This window comes from Poecilia reticulata, linkage group LG11 (assembly GCF_000633615.1).
Source record: "Poecilia reticulata strain Guanapo linkage group LG11, Guppy_female_1.0+MT, whole genome shotgun sequence".
Taxonomy (NCBI): Eukaryota; Metazoa; Chordata; class Actinopteri; order Cyprinodontiformes; family Poeciliidae; genus Poecilia; species Poecilia reticulata.
In genome coordinates this window covers 15,618,760-15,646,739 of record NC_024341.1, presented here as the reverse complement: position 1 = coordinate 15,646,739, position 27,980 = coordinate 15,618,760, and the positions used below count along the sequence as shown (strand labels likewise).

Sequence of the window (27,980 nt, the reverse complement as noted above, 5' to 3'; positions counted from 1 at the left end):
TATATATATATAATCTCATAATTTAGTTGTCATTGCCTCTTGGTATAGCTTATGTAAAGCACTTTGTCTTTTCTTTATGATACATGGGGGGGAAAAAAGCTCTATAAATATAGACTGAAAGATTGACAGCATACACGTTTTAATTAACAAGCTGTAAATTACCATCTGTAAAATTACAGTACAGCACAATGTTGCAATTTAGTGCAAACAATAATAATCCCACTTCTAAGAGAGAGAGAGATTCTTGTTTTTTTAGGTGATTAGTACAAACCTATTAAGATTTTTGGGATTGACAAAGGAAATCTGGTTTTGAGAAAAAAAAATGTAAATGTTGGAAATTGAGAAAATAACTATTTTATGCTGTTGATTTTATTCAATTTAGGATGGAATCTGATTAAATTGCTTAATTACAGCTTTGCAAAAATAAAAATAAAAAATACCACAACTAGCCGACATGTGATTAATCCTGTATCATACTATTGATCTGATTGCTTTACATGTCAGTGTATTTCAGATGCGGTTTGTGTAATTACAGTAAGGGAGTCCATGCTGCAACATCCACATCTGCATCAAGTCACTGCACATTTATTAGTATGTTGCAAATAAACATAGGCACGTTGGTTCATATGCACAAGTCATCTTGTCACAACAGACAAAAAAAAAACAACAAAAAAAGAAGCTCCACTTACGGCGGCATAAGACCGTCAGTCTTTTGTTTCTTCTTGCATGACTCTTGTTTGTGTTAAAAAAAAAAAAAAACCAAAATAAATTGGCTTCGTGTCATCAGCGTTATGAGACGCACAGAGACTTACAAGACAGCGGCACAAATCTGATGTTAAAACAAAAGGCTGTTTATGACATGAGGCGTCACGGCGCAGCCTGTTATCCATTTATAATAATCAACGTGGAGGGTTTGGGGTTACGGTGAAGCTGTCCTGGTACTGAGTACAAACATCTGTACGTCCATGAAGAACGTGTCAGAGAGGAGCTCATGTCGGCGCTGACAGCGCGCTGATGTCGACAGCAGGGACTCGGTGAGTTAACCTCTTCCTTTCCTGCTGCTTTTAGGACCAACGTTCTGCTGATGCACGTGGTTGAACAAACACGCATTAACACAGGGAAGAGAAAAATGCCTGTGTGAACAAGCAGCTAGTGGAGCCATGTAGTAATTGTTTTATTGTAGAACTAGACACGGGGATGACGATGTGAAAAAAAATATATATTTTTTTTTGATGTAAGTAAAGTTTTTCTGTTGAGATTTTTTGCAACGCTTTGACCTGCTTGTTCTGATTCTTTTTAAAGGGCAGTATTGTGTATTTTTTTGAGGCATATATATCGCTAGAAAATCAAGTAATTATTACTTTTAGTTCAAAAAGTTAAAACGTAAAAGAAAATTGCCTTTGTTCTCCCGTTTGTGAAACTCCGCCTTCAACACGTCATCACAATGCATTTCCGTTACGTCGTTTACAGCCGTCCTAAGGAGCGCGGGACTGAGAAGTAGCTCATCAGACTGGTAGCTCCATAAGGTGATGCTAATTGATGCTGGCTAGTCTGGAGGAGGTGCGCACTGTGAAGCGGAAGCTCGGCTGGGAACTGGCGCTCAAAGGCAGGGCTTTGTCCCTGAATGGCTGCCACAGGAGATTGAATAATTTCTCCAACATGCATGAAAGAATCAAAGCAACACTCCAGGCACGCTGGGATGACGGGATATAGCATTATAACATAAGGCTTAAAAAAATGCGATTTTACCTAATAGACACATTTAAGCTGCAGTTTGTCTGTGAGAGATAAAATTGACGGCATAAAAATGAAACTGTGACTATAAAAGCCAACCTAGAGTTTGCCAGGGAGACAAAGACAAAGACCAGTAATGCTATTTGGACAGATTGGACTAAAATATGATTATTTGGACACCACAACATAGCATCTGTTCGGCATAAAGCAGCGGTGTCCAAAGGCCGGTATCCTGCATGTTTTAGTAACGACCTCCACAGCATATCAATGTCCTGCAGCCGCCTGCTGACCAGCCATCATTTGATCCAGGTGTGTTGAACCAAGGAGCGAACTGAAACATGTAGGACACCGGAAGAGATTACTTTTATTAACAAGATTTTGGTCACGTTCAAATTATGTTGTTGGCTCGTTAAGAATTTGAATTTTCTTTTTTGCCCACATCTCCAGCCATTAAAAAAAAGCACAGCTGTGGTAACCATCTTTGGCACTTACTTGGTCCTGCAGTCGTCTTTCCAGTGCGGCTCATTCTCTTCAAACGCTCTTATTGTCGAACATGTTAAAATGTTTCACCTCCTGTGCAAATCCAACTTATCATTTCATCACAAATGAACACGTACAGAAGTCGAGGTGTCGATCAGAGCCGAAATAAATCTACACAGAGGTGTCAGACTAATTTCTTCCCGCCGCACTCATCCTGACAGTGAGACAATGTAGCACCTCAAGTTATAGCTTAAAAAAAAAACAGAAGAAGAAGAACTCAGTGGCAGTTTTCAAGAGAAGCTGAAGGCTTAAAACCGCCCGAGACGTCTCATCGTGGACAGAGGGTTGAGAATCCGATTGCTTGTTGGCACGTTCGTCCCTGTTGAGATCTGCGAGCAGTCAAAGGCGTCTTGTAAAGTGTTGTGTTACCTGTCAGGAGAAGAGCCTTGTTTCCGAAGATACAGACGCCATAATTCGTCAGGCCAAGGCGGAAGTGCTTGAAGAATGGAGAAGTGACAAAGTGGATTCTTTTGAGAATAATGACGGCTGCCTTCGTTGTGAACGAATGGAGCGCCTTTTAGGATCTATCAAAGTCTCCCTCCTGGCCTGTGGGTGCGAGGTTGCTGCACATCACAGCTCTGTTAAACTATCTTTTTTTTTTAAGAAATTGAGATGTTTACAGTGAGTCTCAAAAGTGTCCACGCTTCGGTGAGCACGCTGGGTTTCTCTGATTTGGAATGAGTGCATCGTTTTCACAATTTTCCTTATGTAAAGCTGAAGTTTATGCTGTAAAATTTTGCCGATTGGCTTTTATGCTTTTATGCAAATAATCAACTGTTTTTAATATTATGTTCACATCATCTTCTCATTAAAGATTTCCAACCTTTTTCCTCTGGAAGTTTACCAGCGGTGAAGACCAAGAGTCCATTTTTGCAGCAGCTGCTGTTTTTGTAGTTGTGTTTTTGACTATATCCTCTTTCAGGGGAGACTTGCGCTCAACGTGAAACACACATGCATATATAAACGGGGCCTTCTGCCTCCCTTCTGTAATCATTTTTGTCAATCGTCAGTTTTGTCTATTGAAACACACCATCTTGTTGTTTCAAACCCCAAGAAATTGGAATTTATCACAAAAGACATCAGAAACACGAGTGGAGACATTTAACAGCTTGTCAGCTATTATATCTACTGTTTGACTCTTGCAATGCCTTTTAAGGCCGTTGAGAAGAGTGTATTATGCAGGACTTAACTTAATTAAACACCTTTTATGTTGTCCTTTCTTTTGAGAGATGCCTGTATCATTTCCAATCAGAAACAATCTTTTGGCTGAATTAAAGCAACATTTAATTTAAATGTAGCTTCAGTGTGAGAAATCTTTGACTTTATGTCTGGTAGCCTCAACAAAATGAATTTTATTTTTATTTTTGAATGGCCAGATCTGAGCACAGAAGTGAGTCTGACAAGGGCTGTGGATGCAAGATGTTGTTTTGACCTGAACCATTTAGATTACTTTTATTAGGCAGAGTGGGCAAATGATGATGATGATGAAATAAGTCCAGCTATGCAACCAGGTTATTTTTTTACACTTCCTCCTTGACGGGTAAGTTGATTTTTTTCAGTTTTATTGTAAAGAATATATCTCACGTTATGCAATCCACGATGGTCTAATATACTTGAAAATCTTCTTTCATTGTTTTTATTTAAACCACACAGACTTTGTTTCCAACTTCTAAATGCCAGTATGCATCTGTGAAGAGACTTCATGTCCTCAGTGTTTGGACATGTGCTATTTAGCACCTCAGAAAAGGGAAAAAGGTTACAGTCTCAGCGCTGTGGTTCCTCCCTCAAATTCCTCATTATTCCGAACTATTTCTGTTTTTTTTTTTTTCCTCTTCTTCTTCTTTTTCTAGTTTGAATGTCAAATGTCGTATTTATTTCATCCGGCGCTGGCTCGAGGAACTACTGTCATGCGGTTGGGATTCAGACTCTCGGACAGTGTGACGAGTCTCATTCACATTCTGTCCAAACCTGACATCATTTGCATGAGAATAAGCCCAAACTCTGCAAACGTGACACGTCCCAGACAGGGGATCACAACTTGGCTGTCATATTAGGCCGGTAAATTCAGGTGACATGGATCCTGTGTCCTCATCTGGGCCAACCTGACAGTGGTTCATGTTCCCCACTGTCTTTTTGTGCAGGGCTTTGTGAGTGAGCTGGAAGGGGGGAGGGGGGGGGGGGTTGCTTTTAATCAGCATGACGAAACCTGCCACCCCCCTGCACACACATGCATACAGGAGAGTGGGCATACGCTGAGGGGGCAGTGGGCTGGCCGTTATGCCATCATTAGTCCAAACCTACACGGCAAGCTTCTGACACATGTCGAAGGAGCTTCATTCGACCTACAGAAGGCGCATACGCATTATGCAAAGGCAGCAGTGTCTATGAGCAGCACGACTGTCACTGCTTGAAGAACTGAGAGTAGGAGCAGGGGGGCTGGGAGGAACAGGAGTGAGACAAGCTGCAAATCAATAAGAGAAACGGAGGAAGTCGTGATTACCTGAATAAATATATTAGTCTGTGAAGGAAGACGGAGAAAAACGAGTTCATTACGAAACTTTTTCTTTTTTTTTTTCTTTTGCTCTACACTCAGATCGAGGGCTTTGATGTTCCGGTTTTCAGGAGACCACAGTGTTTCTTCTTCACCTGTGCCTTCTGGCATTTTAATGACTTACTCTGAGTTGGACTTGGTTCAGTTTAGACACTGTGGGGGAATGTGTCATTACTGATCAAGTTCTGCAGTGCTGTCATGGCAGTGTGGTGGACTACATCCTCCCTACCTGCTTAGACCACTAAAGGCCTCACAGTGTGCGAGTTATTTGAAGTTTGAGTTCTGGATTTTAGTCTGCGGTAGATCCACAGAGATGGATAGCACAGTGTAAATGTGGTCAGTTTTATAGTGCATGCAGGTCATTTAATGCATGTTAATCACAGTGTTCATTCACTTCCTCGCTTTACCCTGCACATGGAGGATTTTCTTCTCATTTTGACTAAAAGGATTTTTAAGGTTTTTAAATAACCTAAAAATATTTATACTTTTTAATCTTACATTTTTGCTAGTTTCATACATATATACTGTTTGATTTATTAAAAAAAGGGGTAAACCGGATCCAGAACTCTGTAAATTTGAGTCTTCACCATCATTTTTGAGTTTATATAAGAGGAACTAATAACCCACTTTGAGTCCAAAGTGATGGGTAAAGTCGTTTTTGCAAGTCCAAGGAGGAAATCCTGCTTTCGTTGCCCACGTCAATACGATGATGTAGCACCAGACCCTGCCAGTCCTTTGTCACTTGGGCACTGCAATCTTTCTCTGTCAGTTGCCAGTAATAAAGGACTGAGATCCAGTTTTTCCAATAAAGCTAAATGCACATGGTCCAATAGCTCATGAATATGAATATACTTATAAATAGACAAGATGAGGAGGCGGATGAATGTTGGCCTGTCACTTTTGTCTTGCCTAACATCTCCACTGAGGGTGAGCCATGTCCTGGATCTGTTAACACAACCGGCTCCCTGGAAAAGCCAGAAGAGGCTTCCCTCTTTCCGTCTTTTGCTACTCGGTTAAGGACACGGCAGCGCAATGTATTAGTGTTTAATTTTTTTTTTTCCAGCCCCAAAATTAAGCCACTATCATTAGGATGAGTTTGACATCTCGTTAATTAACAGTTATCCAACAATCATGATCACAGTAGGAGTGAGAGTGACAGAGGAATGACAGGAGGGCGGCGGAGGAGCCGTGAGACGGAGACAAGTGTGGACTTTGTGCAAAACTGCATTAATATGATGAGTTAGTTAAATGAGCCAAACACACCCAAACAGCTGTTTTCACAGAAAGGGCCAACTGTATCTGAGTAGATCTAATCTGAGACCATTAGCAGTCAACTATAGAGATGTTTATCACATTACATAAGGCCTAATGCTGCTAAAAGCACAGCACTGTTCAACAAATTAGTACAGTACATATGCATTCTTAAAAGATTTCCCATTTACAGTGCTGTGAGAAAGTATTTTCCCTTCTCCGATTTTCTCCATTTTTGCTTTATTGTCACAATTACATGTTTCAGATCATCATAGAAATTCCAATATCTGGCAAAATGATCATTTCATCCAAGAGGGAATAAAAAGGTATTCAAATCAACCTGGCCTGATGTGAAAAAGTAATTTTCCTTACACCTCGTCAATGATTCTGCTACTCTTGGCTGCTGCAGCCAGTATCAAGGTTTTATAATTGCTAACAAGTCTTTTTACCCTGTGGAATGACTTGTGTCCAATCTCATTTGCAGAATTGGGTCCATCCATCCATTCATCAATCCTAAACGTCACTTTCAGTGTGAACAAACTGCTTAAGGTAAGGTCAGTGCATGTCAAGTAAGTTTAAGCTCTAGTTTAGGGATTCTTTCATAGATGCTGCCCAGACTTTTTACCAAAGCTGGATCATGAACACTGCTCCTAACCGAGCCAAATAACACCTGAAGGGCTTTAAATTTTTGCCCTGGGTTTTTTTTATTTTTTGCGACCTTCTCACTGAGCCATGAACATACTTTTAGAGCAGTTTTGGTAGGCAGGCCCCTCCAGTAAACCTTCACATCAGTTGTGTGTTTCTCCATCCAGGATTTTGGCTTTCACTGTGGTTCTCTGGTGTTCCAAACCTGTAAAAATCCCTTCGATTTTGTGTTTCATCTGTTCTTGATTTTGTTTTTTTTGTTGGGCTTCAGGGAACAATGTGTTCCTTTGGATCTTTTAAACCTCTATTAAATGTTAAAAATGTTCTATCAAAGTGAATTCCTGATTCTTCATGTCAAACATTTGGGTGTAGCTATTGAGATTGAACACAACTTTCCAAAGAACTTTGTTAATTTGTAATTTAATAAGAGGGCATATCTATTTTCAAATTGGTTTGCTTGGTTTCCTCCCACACCGTCTCAGCTAAAATTTATTTGTTTGATCTGAAACATTTATCGCTGAAAAATAAACTAAAACAGAAGAGTGCTCCTTCTTTTTTCACAGCACTGATGTAATCATGTGAACAGAATTGGGAACCAGAATTGAATTTACTTCAAATGTGCATTCAAGAAAAGTCGACTTACTCTTAGTTTATCTCATGTTTACTCAAAAACAAACATCTCCATGGTAAATTAACATGTACCAGTCACAATAACAGCCAAAAGACAAATAATAGCAGGTTAAACTGGGCTTCAAGAAGCAACCTGCAGTCTCCTACTTTACAGGCACACCAGCTATAGTAGTAAGACAGCGTTGCTTAAATAAGAGGAATGTTATTTTAGTTTCCACATCGGAACAAGCTAGTTTTTCAATCTTGTAAGGGAGGCAAAGTGTAATAGCCTTCTATCAGCCAGTTGATTGGCAGTGTACAGCAATGTGTGGGGAAGGGTCAATGCTGCATTACTCCATGCTCCATAAAATCATAAATCACTCCGGCACTTTGCCTGGCTTCTTATTGAAATGACCTTAAACTGCAAGTATGATGGTACGATGGAAATATTTGATGGGTTTTAAATCCAAGTGTTTAAAATACCATAACTGACTACAGCCTACAGTACTTGCTGCTGTTGTCGTAGCTAAAGATGTACGTATTTTTAAGCTTACATTTTAAATCCCAATGTCAGGTTAGCCCACTGTGCTAATGGAAAGGCCAGAAGCCTATTATTTAGTGATGGAAGATGGACGGAGTGTTGCGTATATTATGTTGGAAAAAGGAAACATTTAATCTCGACTTTATTTGATGCTTTGTCTTACTTAGATGTTTATCTAATAAACAAAGCGAAATTGTAATTCCATGTTTTAGCAAATAGATATTGGGCTTCACCACTATTAGTAAAAGTTTTTCTTGAAAATCCTTGTTTAAACTTGTTCGACTACTTGAAGTGCCAAAACTGGGAGTTTATTGTGAATTTACCTGTTGTTGCGTGATTTGAAGCCTCCGTTTCAGGCTGTCTTTTAGGGAAACTACACGCACAGCTCTTGTCATACCTTTCTAACACGCAACGCAAAGGCGCCGCACTGCTTTGTTTGTCGAGATCCCCACCAAACTCACTTCTCCAGCTCCCAGTTTAACTCCCACACTGTCACTATCCGGCTCGCCTCTCCACAGCCGTGGGAGTATTAACGCATGACATCTACAATGGCCCTAACACAACACGCCGAGATTGAGTTCCTCATGCTGCCTTGTGCGCGTCACTTCTTACCTTCACTCCGAGTTAAGCCAACACCGCGGCTGGGAAAGAGATGTGACAAAACCAGGGGGAAGGGAAGTGGGAAAATAAGGCAGAGCCAAAGCCGATCTGCCACTCAGCTGCGGGCGTTTTGACAATCATAGGCTGTCATCACTTTCTGATCAGACCTGTCAGCAAGAAATGCGGCGACACGACAGCACTGCTGCGGAAGGAACATCCGCCTGCCCACCTCTCCCTTTCCCATCCCCACCAGCCCTCCTTACTGCACACAGATATTCAGAGTTGTGTTATTTATGTACACACATATCACAAAGAGACATGCAAACACATCAGATATGTCAGGAAGGGGGAATAAAACAGGTTTGGTAGCATGCTATAGAGTCAATTAGCTGCGCTCTACCGAGACGGGGAGAGTCCAAAAAAGGCAGCATGCAGTGAATTCTTAGACTGACGGATGAGGAAGTTAAAGTCCTTCAGAAAATCCTGGATGAATAATTTTAAGTCTGACTGAAAGTAAAAGAAAGATTCTGGTCAAACTATGGCGCTCGTCCATCTCCCCCCTCCCAAAAACTAACAGATTAAGACAAACAAAATCAAAGGCACAGCGTCTGTTGCTAAAAAAAAAAAAAGAAAGAAAAAATTAAATAAAAACTATGGCAACCGAGAAACAAAATGGAGCCAAAACTGTGAGAGTCCCATTCAACAGATCCAATTATTATTCTTTGTCCAAACAGAGAAAAACAAGAAACAGAGAGATGAAATAACATCTGTCATGTCATCTGAGCCTGACTGCCAGTCAGAGGAGCCAAGCTGCCATCTGCGGGAGTGATGGAAATAGAAGGGGATCTTAAAAGCATTTTTTGTTTGAATTATTTAAAGACACAAAGTGGTGGGAGGATAGCTTCTCACTTGCTTCCACAATTTTGAGGCAAGTCGGTCAGTTTTTCCTTTCTATTGTAGTAAGATACCATTTTAATCTGAGATAGTTTGAACAAATGCAGCCCCATGGGGTGGAGTTGTCTACTGTACACACTGCATCATCTTTTCATAAGATGACAGTCTGATTGTGTTTCTTGTCAAAACAAATTTTCAAAAGCGCCACAAGAGTAAAAACACATGACTGATACTCATCTAACTCTGTTAGCTCATCCATCCAACCAACCATCTCCATTTCACATCCTGGGGGATCACAAGGCGTCCTCCAAAGTGAAAGTATCTCTGAACCTTAAAATTAAGTTCTCCTGATCAGATGCTTGAAGCATCTAAATTGTAACTCCACTCTAAACCCTCTAGTGATCTTCACTCTAAGGTTGAGTCTAGTTACCCCAAATAGTAAAATTCACTTCACCATTTTTCATCTGGGATCTTTCTGTCTTGATCCATATCCGATGATCACAAGTGAGGATTTAAATATGGATGAGCCATCTTCAGTTTTTACCACAGCAATGCTCACATTACTTGAGGTTTCAATCTGGAAATACATTTCTTGCTCCTTGTTCGTCAGCACCCACTGACGAACAATACACCAAGAAACTTCAACTTGAGGCAGAGATTTATCCCCAGTAATTCATGCACACTGTGGGTATTGGCATACAGAATGCATATTATCCACAGTAAGTAAGGCTAAGACCTTGGATTTCTCAAAGTAGGTACCCTCATCTCTAATTATATACAATAGGATCCTTGTCATGAATGCAATAAACATGTCAGTGATAATGAGTTTAAACCTGGTATTCCTGAAAAAACATCCCCAGCTTTCCACAGTCCATCGGCAAGCCTCACAAAATTCCTCAAGGAACATGGCTGTAAACCTTCCCCTCGTCTACAAAAGCGCTGGTGGAGTGGACTACCAAACTCTCAGCAGCCCCTCAGCACTACAGTGAGGATAAAGATCCGGTCCAATTTTTCTCAGCAAAGACAAAAGCCACACCTCTCCGCCTGGATCCAAAATGTAATAATTGGTCAGAGCCAAATGTCCAACACCCTAAAGCAAGTGTTATTCTTTGATAGTTGAAGGATGGTCCTTGGTCACCCTTTCCAGAGATGAGGTTAAGATGAGGTGTGTCCAAGATCTCCAGTGTAACTTTGTAGAGTCATGTCTACCACAATATCTCTACAAAGTCAAGAGCTTTCTTCATCTTGGGATGAATCTCATCCACCCCTTGGTCCCCGTCAATAGAGGCTTTTTAAAAATTTCAGCAAATTTTCCCATGGTAATAGACTTAACTTCACTTGAGTTCTCAGAATCTGCCTACCTTGGACACGATGATGGGGCTGAGGGGATCTTCAAAGTGCTCATTACAATGGTTGTTTGGGTTTGCAGATCCCTCCAATGCCAAACACAGTTTGTTCATCTAGCTGTGATTGTTGTGAAGCACTTTGGTCAGTTGATGTAGTTGTAAATGTCCTACATAAATAAGTTTTGACTTTATTTAACTTGACTGATTGATTTTCTGGTTTATAAATCTTTGTTTTGTAGTGATCACAATCACTTTTTGATCATTGTTATTTTTGTAAATTGTTGACCAAAAGTATAATGTGACGAAGACAAAAGCATTAATTATAATGTTCTTTCGCTGTTAAACCTCCAGCTCTGTAAACAGTGTTTGTATTCGTCAGTTTTGCGGCGCATATCAATTTAACGGACAAAGCGTCTGCCAAAACTAAGTGCTGTTTTCTTCAAAGCTGTGATGACTCAAAGGGCGTCTGTGTCCAAACCGTCCTGTTCATTAGCTGTACATCTGTCGCTGCTGCGGATTACGTAATGGACAGCTGGACCGACAGCTGTCAGTTTCACCCCTGTGATGTTAAAAAAAATATCTCTGTCTGAAATCAAATTAATTTGATCACTTGTGAAACTCTGTGCCTCTGCACTGTGACTTTCTATGCAACTGTGTCATAATCTGTTGAGTTGGAATTTGATCATACTAAGCTGAAGGGTAAAGATGATCTTAAAACTGAACTTTCAGGATAATATAAACTGGAGCCAAAATTATTTGTACTTCAAGCTTTCAATCTTTGTACAATAAAATGTCTGAGAAAATAAAGTTTGCTAGCCTCCCACATGGACCCTGTAGGGATAATCAAGTATAGGCAATGGATAGATGGATGATATGATTCTGTTCTTGCAGATTGTTCTTGACCTATATTCTGGGCAGAGCTCTATCCTAATGTGTTGTCTGAAAAACATTGTCCGAAGGGTCAGAAATTTGAAGTGGCTGTGGTTTCTACCATGCCAAATGCTGGAATAGGAAGAACCTATGAGTACAAATTAAATGTCCAACCACAAATAACTTTGTTCTTTGCACCTTAAGGGACAAAGATCTGTGTTTTGCAGTTAGACCTTTTTTCCTGGGTAAGAATTAGATGGACATTTAAGCTTCTCTTATCAATTGAAATAACATAACTTTAACGCAGACTAATCGATATACTAATGTTAGGTTAATTTTCCAAAAGTTTGTTTCATCAGTGTAGAGTTCCCATTGATTTACACACCTGTTTGCATCTGGACACAAAGCACAGCGTGTCTAGGTAGTATAGTTCTATGCGGACGCAGCTTTCGTCGAGCTCATTTGTTTGTCGTCCTCATCAAGCTGCTGGTCATCAGAGCAGATGGAGTGGATGGTCAAATTGTGTCACGGGTAAGGCAATGCTAACAAACCTCCCTCTAGTTTCTGTCACCCTCTGAAGGAACCACCTTCTGAAAAATGAGCGACCTAAGAGGGGAAAAAACAAAACAGCAATACAACTTGCCGCTATGATCTAAATCAGAGACTCACAAGCTTTTGTCTCGTTCTTTTTGTTTGTTTTTGTTCCCGGCGCTAACAGCAAAACAAACACGCAAATCACGGCTCCCACAACCTCGCGGCTGACTGTTAGCCTTCATTTCGTTCCTTCTTCATTCCTCTTCCTCCCACTCAAGCGTCTCTCTGACACGCATCAAGCCTCGCGCTGTTTGATGATCCCCGAGTTAAGTGCTCGGCGGCAGCTGAGGACGTTTTGTTTGCGGCGTCTCGCTGTGTCAAGGTGCTCGCGGATATTAAGTGTTTGCTACGCGGAGACTAATTAAAAAAAAAAAAAAAAAAAAAAGGTGCATTTCAAAAAGCGGTAAATGAATATGCAAATATTGTGAGTCTGTGCCTCCTCTTCTGAAGTGGTGATAACAATGTGGCTCTAAGCTCTCCTCTTAACTGTAATTTTCTTGATCCACCGTGACAAACAAACAGAAACGATAATCCTATTATTATTTTTTTTAAATGGCACAGTTTTGTTTTCTCAAGGCAGCTGACGAGAGCGAGCTTGTTTTTATGTTCTGTTTTCTTCACCACCACTGACACAACTTGAAATCAATTTCATCCCTTTCTGTTTCAGTATATATGTTTTTGTGTGTGTGTGTGTGTGTGTGTTTTTTTTTTAAAAAAAAGAGAAATTCACTCTTTGTCTTCATTCTGTGATGTGTGCACTTGCACCGGACAAATAAGGGGAGCACAGTGTTCTCCTTCAGGGCAGAATTTCCTCTAAGTAGCTTAGCATCACAGTAGGTTATTTGTTGCCATTTTTCTTTCTTGTTCTGACAAAGATATGCCCATTTGTTTTGGAAGGCTTTTGCTAACCTTGACATTTAAAGTTTTTTGTTTGTCTTTTTTTTTTTTTTTAATAAAACATGTAAGTATCTTAGAGAAATTGTTTCGGGGGATTTATTCACACACCGCACTTTGCTTTATTGGAATCATACATAGCAAGGATTCTGTTTAGAGCAGACAAGAAAGTCAAACCGAATATAACTCAGGCCGTGTAACACTTTGCAGTCAGGAATGTGCAACATGCATCAGCAGCTTGGTAATATGTATTGCTTTTGAGCACGTCTTGGCAGTAAAGGTTCTGCTAATGCAGAACAACTGCACTGTCTGAGAAGCCGGTTCTGTTTGCTCCCTTTAGGGGTCGCCACAGCAGATCACCTGGCCTCATCTCAGCCTGTCTCTAGCATCCTCCTCTAAACACATTCATCCATGAACCTTCTGTTGTTTCTTTTCCTCCGTATGGACTGCTCAATATTTAACATCCTGTGTCCAATATGTACACTGTCTTTCCTCTGCACATGTAGCATCTCGCCTCTCCCAACTGCGTGGAGCCTCAACTGTCTCATGAAAATACACATTTATTATCATTTCTTAGAAGATTTACATGAAAACCACCTCCAGGTCAGACTACTTTTTTATGCCAAATTCTTTATAAAATTACAGTGTGTGTCACTGGCAAATTATCTCTAAACAAGAGGGATATTTGTAGGAAGGAAAATTCAGAAGTAATGCAGCAATAGAGCCACCATCGCTCCATGTTGTCTATACCTGCTTATTGTTGTATGACCTCCAGGAGCGCTGGTGCCCGTCTCCACCAGTCATTGACCGAGAGTCGGTGTCCCCAGTCCATCACAGGACAACAGAGTGCACAAAAACACAAACAGTGCTATCAACTAGGGCTGTTGTAAACGATTATTTTAGTAATCGAGTAATCTATAGATTAATCGAGTAATCGGATAAAAACAATTATGAAATAAAATATTGGTAAATCTTCCATAACACCAGTGTTACTATCGGATATSAACRTYAGTCTATTTTTTCCACATTTGAGCTTCCYTACCAGTTACTTTTTTGTAGWCCGGGGGAGCAATACGGGATATTTACGGCTCCTCCGTTCAGAAACTCATCTACCAGCCATGTTCCGCCTCCCGTTTGTTCAGACCGGGATGATATAAGTTTATTGTGCGGTTCGTCCGTAAAGCTGCACGCGGGCCGAACTTGAAGATTGGACGTTATGCCGCTAACACGTAGCTTCCGTCAACAACTCAGAGGCGGAAGTCRGAGCTCCGCKCAACGCAAATAATGTTCCGGCTGAAACACGGTGCGCTAAATGATAAAACATAAATTAACGAAGCTTCGAGGCAGGTCGATTTTCCTCGAGGAATTTTAATAATCGAGGTACTCGAATCACTCGAGGAATCGTTTCAGCCCTACTATCAACTGCTTCACCGCAGATCTAAGCTGTAATATTATACACACAAGCAGTACTAAACGCATAGATGGCGCCCGTAGTGTCTTTTTTGAAAGGCTCCAACCAAGACACAGTTACACAAAGAAGCACCAGGTCAGAGACACTTGCAGAAAAGAAACAAAGAAAAAATAAAGTCAGTTCCATAAGGATAAAGTTAATCTTTTTATTTTATTAATTTTTTTTATTAACCCCTTGACATGCAGCGGAACGCCCACAGGCCATTTTCCAGGCATATTTTCTGGGTTAAGGGTTAAAATACAAATGCTTAACAATTGTCACTATCCTGGAATGTTTGGGTTTTGGTTGTAGTTTGTCTTTGTACTTTTTCATTTCCTTGTTTATATCCAGACAGGTCTTGTCATATTCTATTCAGTTCCCTGTATTTATTATTGCTAAAAAGCTGTTACGCATCAGTGTATTTATTTTCTTAGTTTGTACTTGTGTTCCGCTCCTGTTACATTTGAACGCATTTTCTTAGATTATTACCAGGCATTCCCCCTTTTGGTTTGAAGATCCTTTCAGTGTTTGGTTCAGCTCCCTCTGTGCTAATTAGTCTTCTCTCCTCAGTTCCCCTGCTTTCCTCCAGCCACAGCTGCACCACATTTCCCCTGATTAGCTCATCTGGTTCTTTGTCTCTCTCCGCCCTGCGTCTTTATGTAAGCGCCTCGTTTTTCATTGTTGTTCACTGGTCCTTGTGTTGCCCTGCTGATGTTTCTGAAACAGTTTTTCTTTGTTGTTTTTTTCCCCTTTTAGTTCTTTGAGTCATTCTTCTCACTTTTACTTCAGACTGTTTCTGCACTTGGGTCTTACACCTAATCATGACAACAGTTATGTTAAAAAAAAATTACAAAAGGAGTTAAAATAAAAAAAACGGATCCAAAGTAAGTTCTTCCGATCAGATTTCACCTGCTTGAACATGCCAGGAAACATTATAGAACCTGAGCAAATTACACATTAAAATTTCAAAAAGTTCTGAGAATGCTTTGAAACAGCCAGTGTTTCTGTAGGAAAGTATAAATCTGACACGATTCTGACAGTCACCTTTGGATCTGCTGGGTTTGTACAAATGGCTATTCGTGTTTGGATTCGTGTTGGATGCTCTGACATGTGACACCACATCCAGAGATCAGCCTCCATGTCTCGTTCTGACAGCTGCTGATATTCAGGACAGTTGTAGTTCGTAGCATCCAAATGGGTTTTCTCTCTGGGTTAAAGGAGCCAGGATGAGTAGCGAGTATCTTTTAAGATTTTGACATTTTCAAGTAACAAAGCAGTGTAAAGTTGAGCATTATTTTACTAATTTAAATCAAAACTTAGACGGAGATTTAATTTTATGACTGTGTAAAAAGTTGCAGCAGGTTTGACAGCTTCTTCAGGTATTAGCAACTTTTTGTACTTAAAAAAAATGCATTAAGCTCAAAGTTAAGAGCTAAAAGTGCAACATATGCAGAATGTGTTGGCTTGACACGTTGAAGAAACAATTTTGGCACGGCTGCCAATTTACTCTGACGACAACCTATGGCACATTCATTTCCCTAACTAATACCTGAACTAAATGCCTTACTCTTCTTGAACCTCAAAGGCTTATAAAGTGCATTATTATATTATTTTCCGTACTGTGCTCTGTAATCAGTAAATGGCAGTGTTTAAGAAAACGAGTCAAATTGAGTGCTTAGGATCACAATGTAGGAGTTTATTAAAAAAAAAAAAAAAGAAACCTTCTCCTGTTGAAATGAAGAAAAGTCAACATGTAATTATTGTGGAAGTGTTTGTTTGAATTTTAGTCGACAGAAGTATTTAAGAGTCTGAGCCAAATCCTTATGCAGTCTCCCTTGAACCCGACAGAAGACACCGAGACCCCTTTAATCTTGGCGGTAATGCACTGACAAGCCCCTCTGACGCACCTTTCATTTGAAATGTTTTAATGTCTCTTCACATTCTGCTCTTGTCGTCCTTTTTTTTCCTCCCTCTCTCTCTCTCTCTCTCTCTCTCTGTGGCTTCTTCCCTCTCTTCCACCTTCTCTTTGGAGGTAGGCGTTGTCAAGCGTATTACAGGAGGGTGGGGGGAGAAGGTGCTTGAACTAACTTCTGGGGAACATCAGTCCAACTTTAATCAGAATTTCTTCAGCTTTATGGAAAGGTTCATTTATTAAAGTGATGGCATTTGCAGAAAACTGCTTTAACACCTTGAATTCCCGGAGGACGGCAGAACGAGTCACTCTAAGTTTTCCTCTATTAGAAGCGTTCAGCATGGACACAGTGTAAGAAAAGCAGCTTCCTCATGACTTACTGCGAGCCTATGAGACGAGATGGCACGAGAAAGAGATGCAAGAAATACCTCTGCTGTATTTTAGCATCTTGACTTTATTTTGGTTTGTGGCAAAAATAGCCAATAATTTATTGCATTGTGACGTTTTACATATGTGGAAGCATCCTACATAGATCTTTGTGACTATTCTAGTTTTAGATTTAAAGCAGAGTTTCTTCTCCCGTTGATGCTGTATAATGATATTAGACTTTATCAACTGTGATCCTTAATCTCCTGCATTTGTTAATTGGGCCTTCTTAACTGTCTGATGTTTCAGACTCCTGTAAGAGGATTGAAATGCTTCACAAACTGCACGTTTGAGACTGATTTGTCTCAAACTAGACGGGAGAGAGATTTTTGAGGTTTGTTTGGGAGCTATGAGACGAGATGGCATCAAGACTGCTCAGCTCCCCACTGTGTCCACCACGGGGGTCCGCCGCTTACCATATGGACAGGGATTTAGATGTTTTACTGAGATATTTTTGGATTCCTTGTTTAATCTAAAGTTCATCACCGTTTCTGTTTTCTACATGAAGGAGAACGCAAACCTGCAGGACGGGCAGAAACAGACCAGTGGACCAGGAAAATTGGAAACTGCAAACCTGCCTTCTATTAACATGAATTTATCTGTACAAGCTGTATTTTTTTCCATTCCCTGGTATCAGAATTGCACATATATTTGGAGCTGCATTTTAAGTTTCAAATAGAGAATGACATGAACGCTTAGTTGCAAGCGCCACCTGAGCTGACTCAGTCAGAAAAGCAGCCATGGTGACTCTGGAAGAGCTGCTTAAATTTGTAGCTCAGGTAGGAATTTGTCTTCTATAAACTTCACAAAACCCCACAAGTAGCAAGAAGAACACTATTGTTGAAAGAAGTCCTGTTTGCAGTTCGCCTCATGCCATGTTGGCTACATTTCCAGTGTAAATGGTTTGGACGATGTGACCGATGAAACCATAGTCCAACTTCTTGGCATGCATGCAAGCACTATTTATGGAGTGAATCTACACTATACATCATTGTTACACAACATCTTTTTGTCATCAGGAGAAACTGGTCAGAGTTGATGTGAAGATGTATGGAGCTACATACATGGCAATGCTTGAAGAAAATCAACTGGCTGCTAAAGGAAATTCACCTTCAATGACCCCCAAAACATACAGTCATGTTTTTGGGTCGAACATCTCGCAACTCGTTGAGTTGAATAAATCTGTAGACGTTCAAAATCTGTAAAGACTTGAAGCTGGAATTGCAGATCCTAAAACTCAAATAGTGTAACTTTAGCTAATAATCCTCTGTCTGAAACTATAGGCATTTCTGCATTGTTCTGCAGTAGCAGTTTGCTAAAAACCTGAAAAAAAGGGGGAAAAAGTGCAGTTTAAAAGCATTTGAGTTTACCAATTTAAATATTTAGAGGTTTCATTAGTGGAACTCCATCACATACTTGAAGTTGTAAGAATTAAAGTGAAAATGGAGCATGTGTTTTTAGTCCTGATGAGGGCATCGAAAGCTGAAATATTGAATCCTTAATTTCTACAGAAATTATTTTTTGAGATTCATTGTCTCATTTACAAGAGTCCTGTTGGTTACATCACAAACAACATAAAAACAATAATACAATCTACTTATTGCATATAAAATTCAATAGAAATAATTGTAAGCAAAGCAGCTTTGAGTTCATTCTCAATGACCAGTCTGTCTTCTGCGTTTTATCTTCAGGTAGCCGAGAAGCCACACTCACTCTGTGTGGAGCTGAACGGGAAAGTGGCAAGGAAGGGATACTGGCACATCACAGTGAAGCACTAGAAGTACGAGAGGCTGACCTCTGAAAATCTCGACTTGCGGTCACACAATGCATGATTTCCATGCTGATTCTGAAGGTATTGGTCACACAGTTGTCATTTCTTAGTTTCTCATTGAAACAGTATCACATAGTCGGTGTTTCACCTGCATTTCATGAAACTTATCATAAGCAAACATTGTGCCTTTATCTTTGGTGTGAATCAAGGAGTGTAAACCTGCACTCCAAGGCATCATCATTACCGAATGTAAATGGATGCGAATCTGTAGTTTTTGTCTTGGCATTCTGTGTGCATACCGAAACCCAGAACCCACTTTTATGTAAGAACCCACCAACTGAGAAAGACTGACGTAGAGTATAATAATTTTCCTATTAAAATTTCTTTATTACCCATCTTCAAGTTAACGAAACGCTTTAAAGTTCCACCTTGTAGTGCAGCTTTGTCATTAAAAATCATTTAAAAAGTAGATGCATCTTATTCCGGAAATGTTTTCATTTATTAACAACAAAGACTCTTCAAACTGAAACCCACAGAAGCAAATAAGAGCTTTTGTAGCACAAATTGAGAAACTGATGATTAGAATGTAACCACTTTATTTATAATACAAAAAGTTTACTGGGCATTTTAATCCCTGTGCTCTGGTCTCTTTGTTATCACACTCACTCATCTATACCCTATTAATATATTTCACTTCAAAGTCTTGCCTTCTTTTTCTGTGACATTCACACTCCTCCAGGGTCAAACAACATCTCACAGCCTCCGTATCAATTATTAAATATTTTAAGAAGCATCCCACCTCCACCTCTGTCACCCCCCCCAGAGAACGATGCCGTTATCATTTTTGTCAGAGTCAGTTTCCATCTGCATTCGTCATCCCCCCCGCACACATTTACGAGTTATCAATCGCTGTGTCAGGATGCAAAATAACTGATGTTCTTCGGGGCGGGATTGGATGGGACTATCTTTGGCTTTCAATCAATGCATATTCTCTCTCTTCCTCTCTCCTGTTCCACCACTCCCTCATAAATCTCAGAGCATTGTGGGGCTGTAATGTATTTGTGGGGGTGGGGAGGAGCGGGGCGCTTTGCCATGGGTGGGTGCAGACGGGGCGGGGAGGGTGCGGGGTGGTCTGGATGACAGAAGCAGTAGTTATATTATCAAACATTACACCTTAGGGCGAACACGGTATCAAGGGCTTTCAGACTGCGCTTGCTTGGCTCAGTGGCAAAGGAGGAGGCCCAGCTACAGCACGCAAGACAAGAAGGGATTACTTTTTGTCGTCCATAAATCAACTCTGCAGCTAAACAAATCTTTCTGACTGGATGGCAGAGTAAATACACAGGGAACAGGGATGTAATGTATGCTTGATGCATCTGGTTGTGGCTGCCTGGCTGCTTCCTGGAAGTGTGAAGAGACGCTCTGCCAGCAGTTAGAAGTTTGTTAATATGGACTTTCCTGCTCCTATATCCTTCTCCATCTTGTTGCGCGTGATTGTGATGGGTCAGCCGTCTGTGCAGTTGTGAAAGATTGTCTGTTCGGCTTGGAAATCGGGGAAGAAATGTATTTAATATTAATATAGACATAAAGGTTTCTGTGGAGGAGTTTTTTTAAAAGGGGGATTCAGGTTATAACTCTAAGGTGCAGCATTCACGGCTGCTTAGAGCTTTGATTCTTGTCATTATCTCTAGATATCCTTAGTTTTGGGGGGTTTTTTAATAGTCATTTTGACACCTGCTTCATATTCCCAATCTGCTCATTTGTGTCCATTGTATGCTTCAGTGAGGGGAGTAACAATGATGTTTGTCAAATTAAACCTGCTTTCTGAAGTACTATCCAGTTTGACTTTGTCTAGTGAAGTAAGATTTATGCCATTTTTATGAGTCCCGGTTGTGAAGATCTGTGCATTCATCTCGATATCCTGTTTCTATGTCTGAGATTCCTATTTGTACGTAAAAAAAGGAAATAGTTCCTCCTGTACTGGCAGATTGTGAGGATAGTCAACTAATAAAGAGGGACTGTTAGACTGGCTGAAAACAGATTTTACCATCGTAGTTGAAAAAAGGTTTTGTGGCGTTATTTTGGTTAGCTGATCAAATAAAGCAACTGTGAAAGACAAGATACAAATTTACTTTTAATTGAGTGATTTTTTTTTTTTTTGAATGTTTGAGTTGTAATTTAAATTTAATTTGCTAAATTATTCGATACAGTTTTAGGCCAATTTTTTGTCACTGTACTTAAACTGAAAAAAGTCATCAGTAGTCGTCAAGTAAGATATTGTATCTAATTCAAAGTTAAAACATAAAATCAGGTAAGAGGAGAAAAAAATCTGTGTGAGATTGAGAATCATTTTTCTCAATCTCAAAACTTTTCCTTTCAGTTTTTTTTTTTTTCTTTAAATTCTCTTATCCAACGAACAGGGAGAGCAAGACTTTTAAAAACCTTCCATAGCAGGACGGCAGATGTTATAAAGTTGGAAAAGGTACAGAATAAGGCCATTACCAATTGCAAATGCACTGCAGTGCAACACATGGGGCTCCTTAATATTTGAGCAGGAGGAGAGGTAAGATAATGAGAAGCAAACCCAGGTCTTCACATAGGCAATTTAAGTTCAAATCAGACCTGAGGGACACGAAGAAAGCCCCAGTGACATGTAGCCTGCTCAGAGTAAATCACCTCTTACATTGTGTCTGCACTCACCTGATAAGTTGTTAGGCTTTTACATTTCCTCGTGAAGAGGATTTTGTCACTCTAGTTGAGGACCCCACCAGGGACTCGAGACCTTTAATGACTATTTGGACTAGCAGCGCAGACAATCATGGATCCCTGCGGAAAACAATAATTGACTAAGAAGATGCACATCTGCCTTTAAAACTGTGGCAAGGCATATTCCTGTTAAAAACGAGCTCTGCAGGCCTCATTTTACCTGTTTATAGCACAATTTCACAGTAAATGCTTACTAAACAAGTAGATAACTCCTGTTTCATATAGATGAAAAAAGTGGTTTGAGGAATTCTTAAGATATGTTACATTTTCCTAACTTGTTGGAATTTGACAATCAAAACAGTTTGGGTCGAGTAAGAGCAAGGAAATGTAAAGTCGTGGTGAACATACACACTTTGTTGACATTAATGTCGCGTTAATTTAGGTGTTTTGCTTGAAAAGTTCTTCTTATATGGTGTAATGATTAGTCAAAATACAATACTGATAAATTTGGAGTGACAAATTGGAACCGTAACTTAAAAATTTCTCTAATCTGCTTTTGTTAAAATGATTGCTCCTGGCTCAACTATGTACACAGGCCCATAATATTATCTGGTGAAATGTTTCAGTAAGTTCATACCTCATGCTTTTTGCAGCCATCAAAACAGTCCTAACTGGGTACCACTCTTCATTTAAGTTGGTTTTGTTGCTTGGCATAGATCTAGGTTTTCAGCATGAGCTCTAAATTTTCTAGATCACTACAGGGTCATTCAGTTGCCTTAATGTCAGTCTGCTTCATTAATTCCAGATCAAACCAGTTTTTAGTGGTTTGAGGACGTTATCCTGCTAAAGCATCAGTTTCTATTTACTTTTTAAATGATTGAAACGCTTCATGTAGACTCCTACAACGATTGCTCTCATCATTGCAGCCAAAGGGGCATTGCCCTTGTATTTGGATAACACTATTCATACACAAAGTCATTCAAAATAACAGAATAGAGGCAAAGAGAATTACATTACAAATGAAAAAGACTCAATATTAGTCAAATAGTTGCATATTCCTTAAACAATTTCTAAGCTATGATATTATGGTATTGGGACCCAACTGTATGAAAGGAAGTAATTTAAAAACATCCTTAAAAATCATCTTTCTTTTATTATTTTGACATTTAGCAAATAAAATTATTTTGGTAGTACTAACTGGACTAAGACAAGAAATCTTTAGTCTGAAATAACGTCAGACAGTGAGGAGAAAAGGTTAAATGTCCCTTTTAGTAGTCTCTGTAAGTATCTGTTTTGACCTGTGTGTAAGTGCTTCTGGCAGCAGGACAGTAGAGATTCCAGTGCAGAGTCTCGGCGGGAACGTTTATGGCAGGGCGCTGGAGACAGAACACATGAAGGATCATACAGAGCTGTAAAGTTAACTCTAAGGAATAAAGAAGCAGCACTTTGATCACAAACATAATTCCAGCAGACACTAGTCATGTATCACCGTCCAGCGAAGCCTCAATAAGATTTGTTGACCTTCTTTGTGAATGCCAACAGGCATCCTTCCTTTACATTCCAGCAAACAGAGCTGTTTGCTTGCATGTTGTCTTCTGTATGTCTGGACATCGTTGCCTGGATCCAGCTGGCCAGCTGCAATATTGCATTATTCATAAAACATAAACAGGCAAAATGGATTCCTCTGGTCCACTCCCCACCAAAGTCAGAAGATTAATGAGTCACTCTTTAGGTTATAATTCAAAGTTCATCCTCACATACATCATATTTTGAAGCACATAGATTATAGGAGAGAGAACATTTATCATATGACAGGGCCATACACAAGCTCTCCTGCGCACACAACACACACACACACACACACACACACACACACACACACACACACACACACACACACACACACACACACACACACTTCTGGTTTCCTAAACACACATGCACTCACTTGCACGATCGTGCACATGCGATTTGCTTTAAAAGCAGACCTCACCAGAGTGGACCTCCTCTTTCACATCCACTTATTCTAATTTTAATCACATATCTCTGAAGCATTAAAGTGCCATTTACACAAACTGATGAGCGATAATAGTCTAAGAAACTGGCCATTTCTATACTCTGCTGCCCTCAAAGAGCCAGACAGATGATAATAATCCATCATAATAATCAAACCACCAAACACGCACACACACGCACACACACACACACACACACACACACACACACACACACACACACAGTGTTATTCAGGTTCCTGTAACATTTGAACCCAGACTTTGTGTTTGGCTAATTGCAGTGTTATTTAATTTAAAGAGTTAATTATTTAACTTAATTTACTTTGGGATTTTTTTTTCCTTTTGTGTTTTTTTTGTTGTCTCATTAACCCCATTTATATCACTTAGAGTTATGCTACATCACATTTACACCATACAGCATGAGCTGCAGTTTATAACATCCACTAAAACCATTTATATATTAAAACTAGGGATAACAAAATTAATTTAATCCATAATTATATATATTGAATAAATTAAAAAAACAGATTTTTTTTTCTTTTTTAAAAGAATGATGCTTCCTTTTGCCATAAAGAAAAACATAATCCTTAAATCATTTGGGTCTTTATTATTTAAAAGCCCAATGCAGCAATTAAGCAATATCAATATCAGGCATACCATAAAACATCCATCCATCCATCCATTTTCCTGCACCCTTGTCCCTCAGTGGGGTCGGGAGGGTTGCTGGTGCCCATCTCCAGCTGGCGTGCCGGGCGAGAGGCGGGGTCACCCTGGACAGGTCGCCAGTCTGTCGCAGGGCAACACAGAGACACACAGGACAAACGACCATGCACACACACTCACACCTAGGGGCAATTTGGAAAGGCCAATTAACCTGACAGTCATGTTTTTGGACTGTGGGAGGAAACCGGAGTACCCGGAGAAAACCCACGCATGCACAGGGAGAACATGCAAACTCCATGCAGAAAGACCGGGGCCGGGAATCGAACCCAGAACCTTCTTGCTGCAAGGCAACAACTCTACCAACTGCGCCACTGTGCAGCCACCATAAAACATATGATTTCTTAATATCGGTAATTTGGTATAAACTTTGTAATTTTATTTTGTTTCAATTAGTCAAATCCCTAATTCTAAAACATATTTAAGTTTTTTTTCTGAGAGGTTTACCTGATTATCTGTTAATGTTCATCTATAGTTTCCTGCTGTAGAAAATATTAGCATCTAAAACAACATAGTAGATTACATTAGAAAAGAGCAAATCTGATTAATAAAATTCATCCAGCTGATTATTATTGTCATACATTTCACAGGGATTTTGTGCATTCTGGTCCAGCTGAATGTCTAAAAGGACTTGTGCTTTTAGAGAATTTATTGGAACATGCAAGTTTACAGTAGAGTTCAACAATATCCATTTGGCTCAGATATGCCATATATACTTTTCTTTGGTTGAATTGGGTGAATTTATCTAAATTCTTTTCACATAATCCAGGCTTTTCAAATTATTCTCCAAAGTTTTAACATTCCCGACCATTCCAGGAAGACACCGAGTCTGCCTTATCCAACCCAAAAACATTTTTGATTTGAGTTTGCAATTGTTGTCCTTTTGAAATATCCAGTTGAAAATTTTTATAGGTTGTCAGGTTGCTGGCACCTGCGTACAACTACAGCGCCATCTAACAAAAGCAACAAAATGACGGAATGTATAGGACCCTATTTAGATTATTGAAATTAAATTTTGTAGGAAAGTTAACTCAAATGCACCAGAGTGGAGGGGAACAGACTATCCCGACATCCTTGAATGCAGCAGTGGAGGAAAACATGGAAAGCTGCAGCTTTTCAGCAGAAATTTGGCCAGTGACATCCACATTCATGAACTGCACAAATATGCATAAAATTGATACAAAGAAGGAATTGCAACCATACTTTGCAATACTTCATCTCTGAATACTAGCATGTTCATTGGATTAGCTGCTGGTCACAAATGAAACACAGGCGTCATCAAGTTTTCTAGCAACTTCTCCTGACAGCCGATAACCTCTCAAACATCCCAGCAAACATTAACACTGCCTCTTCAAATGACACACTGCATTATGTTCTAATCTTGGCTCAAAAACCTAATAGGGAAGGCTAATTTGAGCAGTGATGGAGCTGAGACTACAGCTGAAGCTCCAGAATAGATGCAGATATGGTATCATAATCACAAAGCGGCCCGACGGCACACATTTAGAAACAAATTGGTCTCTTCACAAGTCCAATCACACTTTCGGAGCGCCGATGCCAGCAGATTGAATTCTCACTAAATTGGCATGGCAATGTCACAGATGCCACTTCAAATGAGGTTTGAACATATATTCATTCTGTAGCTCATTGGCTTATGTTAATCCCCTCTATTTGCCACTTGTCAGCGGCAAGTGTCATTTAGCGCTGCCATCATCTCAGTCTCTCATTGACTCGCACAAGACGAGTCAGTCTTTCAATCAACAGAGAGAAGGACTCGGATCGGCTTAAAGTTTTCGGGCTGCTGATTAGATAATAAATTATGCCAGAAACGCTTCCAATTTGGAACAATTTGAAGACTTTGTGAAATGATTTATAGCCGTGAGGTTTAGAAAAGGACTGCGTTGGGGGTAGGTCCACCCAGGACTGAGTAGAGACCGAATACTTTTTAAGGAAGATGGAGACCAGAAAGCTTGCCGTTTTTATTTTTATTCCTTAGATGTTTATTTAAGCAAGATTTTGCCTCCTGGAGCTGGGATGAGAGCAAATGCACTCTTAACTTTAAACTTTTCCTGCTCATCGATGTCATGTGGCTATCACCAGTTATCACCAGATATTTACACACAAAATGTGTCTGTGGGTTAAATATTTTTCATCTCGGTCCACAAGCTCCTTACAATATTTTTGGGGAACTTTGGCTTCATCAAAGCCTGACTGAAATTGTTCAACTGAGTCAGGTTTATGGATCACTCTGCTCACACATACCCTGTAGTTCCCCCCTAGCAAAGAGCCATCGGGAAAGGTGGAGGGGAGTGAGCGGCGCCACACAAGATTGTGACTGACAACACCAAGACCTACCTCTGGGCTCTGATTGGTTGTTTCTAGTTGGCACTGGGAGCAATGGGAGAAAGCAGAGGAGCTCGATTTTTACCCAGATTATCTATCTTGTACCATACTGTCACGGCATACTGACAGCTTCAACAAATATGTAAAAGGGAAAAAAAAATCTATAAAAGTTGCATCCTTCAGCTTTAACGTCCTGTCTCATGTCTTGGAATGTTACGTCAATATTTCCACCTGATGTTCTTTCCTTATGATGCCATCTACTTTGTGAAGTTCACTGGGACGAGATGTCTCTGCCAGCTCCCATATTTCATCGTTTGTATGCCAGCTTCCCTCTTCCTCCTCCTAATGTAATGAAGGTTGCTATGGGCGAACACTTCAGTTTTAGTTTCATCAGACAACAAGATATGTCTCCAAGAATAGAGGTAACGGTGCATTTTCAAACTGTAATTTGGCATTTCATGTTGGTTTTTGAGTAATAGCTTCTTCCTCGCTGAGTGCCCTTTCAGTACTTGTCAATACAAGATCATCTTACTGTGTATAATGACATTATCTTACCAGCTTCTGTCAGTATTTTCATAAGGTCTTTAGTTGTTTTTTTTTTCTGGACCTGATATGCACTTCCCCCACGGACTCGCGCTCACATCAGAGCCCATCTCCTTCCAGTTTGATGGCTGCACATGCTGATACTGTTCAAACTGGCATGTAATTGTTTGGACAGATGAATATGGCACCTTCAGGCATCTGGACATTGCATCTAAGAATGAAGCAGAGTTATGGAGGTTCACAGTTCACTCCCATCTTGGCTGTTTGTTCCCCCTCCCCCACATGATGTCACACACGTGTGTTTTATGATGTTGCCTTGAAGTGCAAAGAAAAATTTCGAGCTTTTCCAAACTATGGCTGCTGATGCTGAAGAAAATTGACATCATCCTTGTTATAATAATAATGCCTCTTGGTAATGTTTACATCTCTGAAATGCTGAGTAAAACATTTTGAATTTACAGTATAGCCAATGTTAGTGTAAAAGCTAAAATAGAATCATCATTGCACGTAAAAGAATTTAAAAACACAAACATCTGCTGATGGATTATAAAATGACTGAAAGCTATTTTTTTATTTTATTTTTCTATAACCTTACCAGTTATTAAATTATTTTACTCACTCACTTGCACCTTCTGTTCATCTCTATTATGATGCGTTGCTCAGTTTAGTCTGATTTTAAAGGAATCAAACTTTAAACAAAAACCTCACAGAAAAGTTGAAAAAAAAGTTTAATTATTATTTTAAAACCCCCTATGATCAATATCTCCTCTGCCTCACATCTCTGTTAATCTTCCCAGTTACATAATCAGGTGTTGCATTGGGTACTTCAGATAAAAATACCTGAACTGAACAGTGCCTGCACATGGACAAATTCTGCTGGCTTCCTATATCCAAAACATCTTGTTCTTTATTCTACTTTATATAATTAAAGGGCACATATAATAAGAGTAGCAGCATTTTCTGTGCGTCATCATGTATATTTTAAATGTTTAAGTAAATGTCAACCCAAAAAAACTTTGACTTTT

The 27,980-nt window shown here is 39.8% G+C and overlaps 1 protein-coding gene across 2 annotated transcripts in view; it reads left to right on the top strand.

The window, feature by feature from the left end:
- Positions 1-715: 715 nt before the first annotated feature.
- The window catches only part of LOC103472461 (relaxin-3 receptor 1-like), a 74,824-nt gene continuing 47,559 nt past the window's right edge, over positions 716-27,980 (top strand). The window contains exons 1-3 of one of the 2 annotated variants that reach the window (XM_017307647.1): positions 716-1,034; positions 6,561-6,625; positions 18,549-18,709. The gene's annotated coding sequence lies outside the window, so the exon portion shown is untranslated. Of the gene's footprint in view, positions 1,035-6,560; positions 6,626-12,066; positions 12,113-18,548; positions 18,710-27,980 lie in introns of those variants that run through there. The other variant, XM_008422112.2, reaches the window with a different exon arrangement.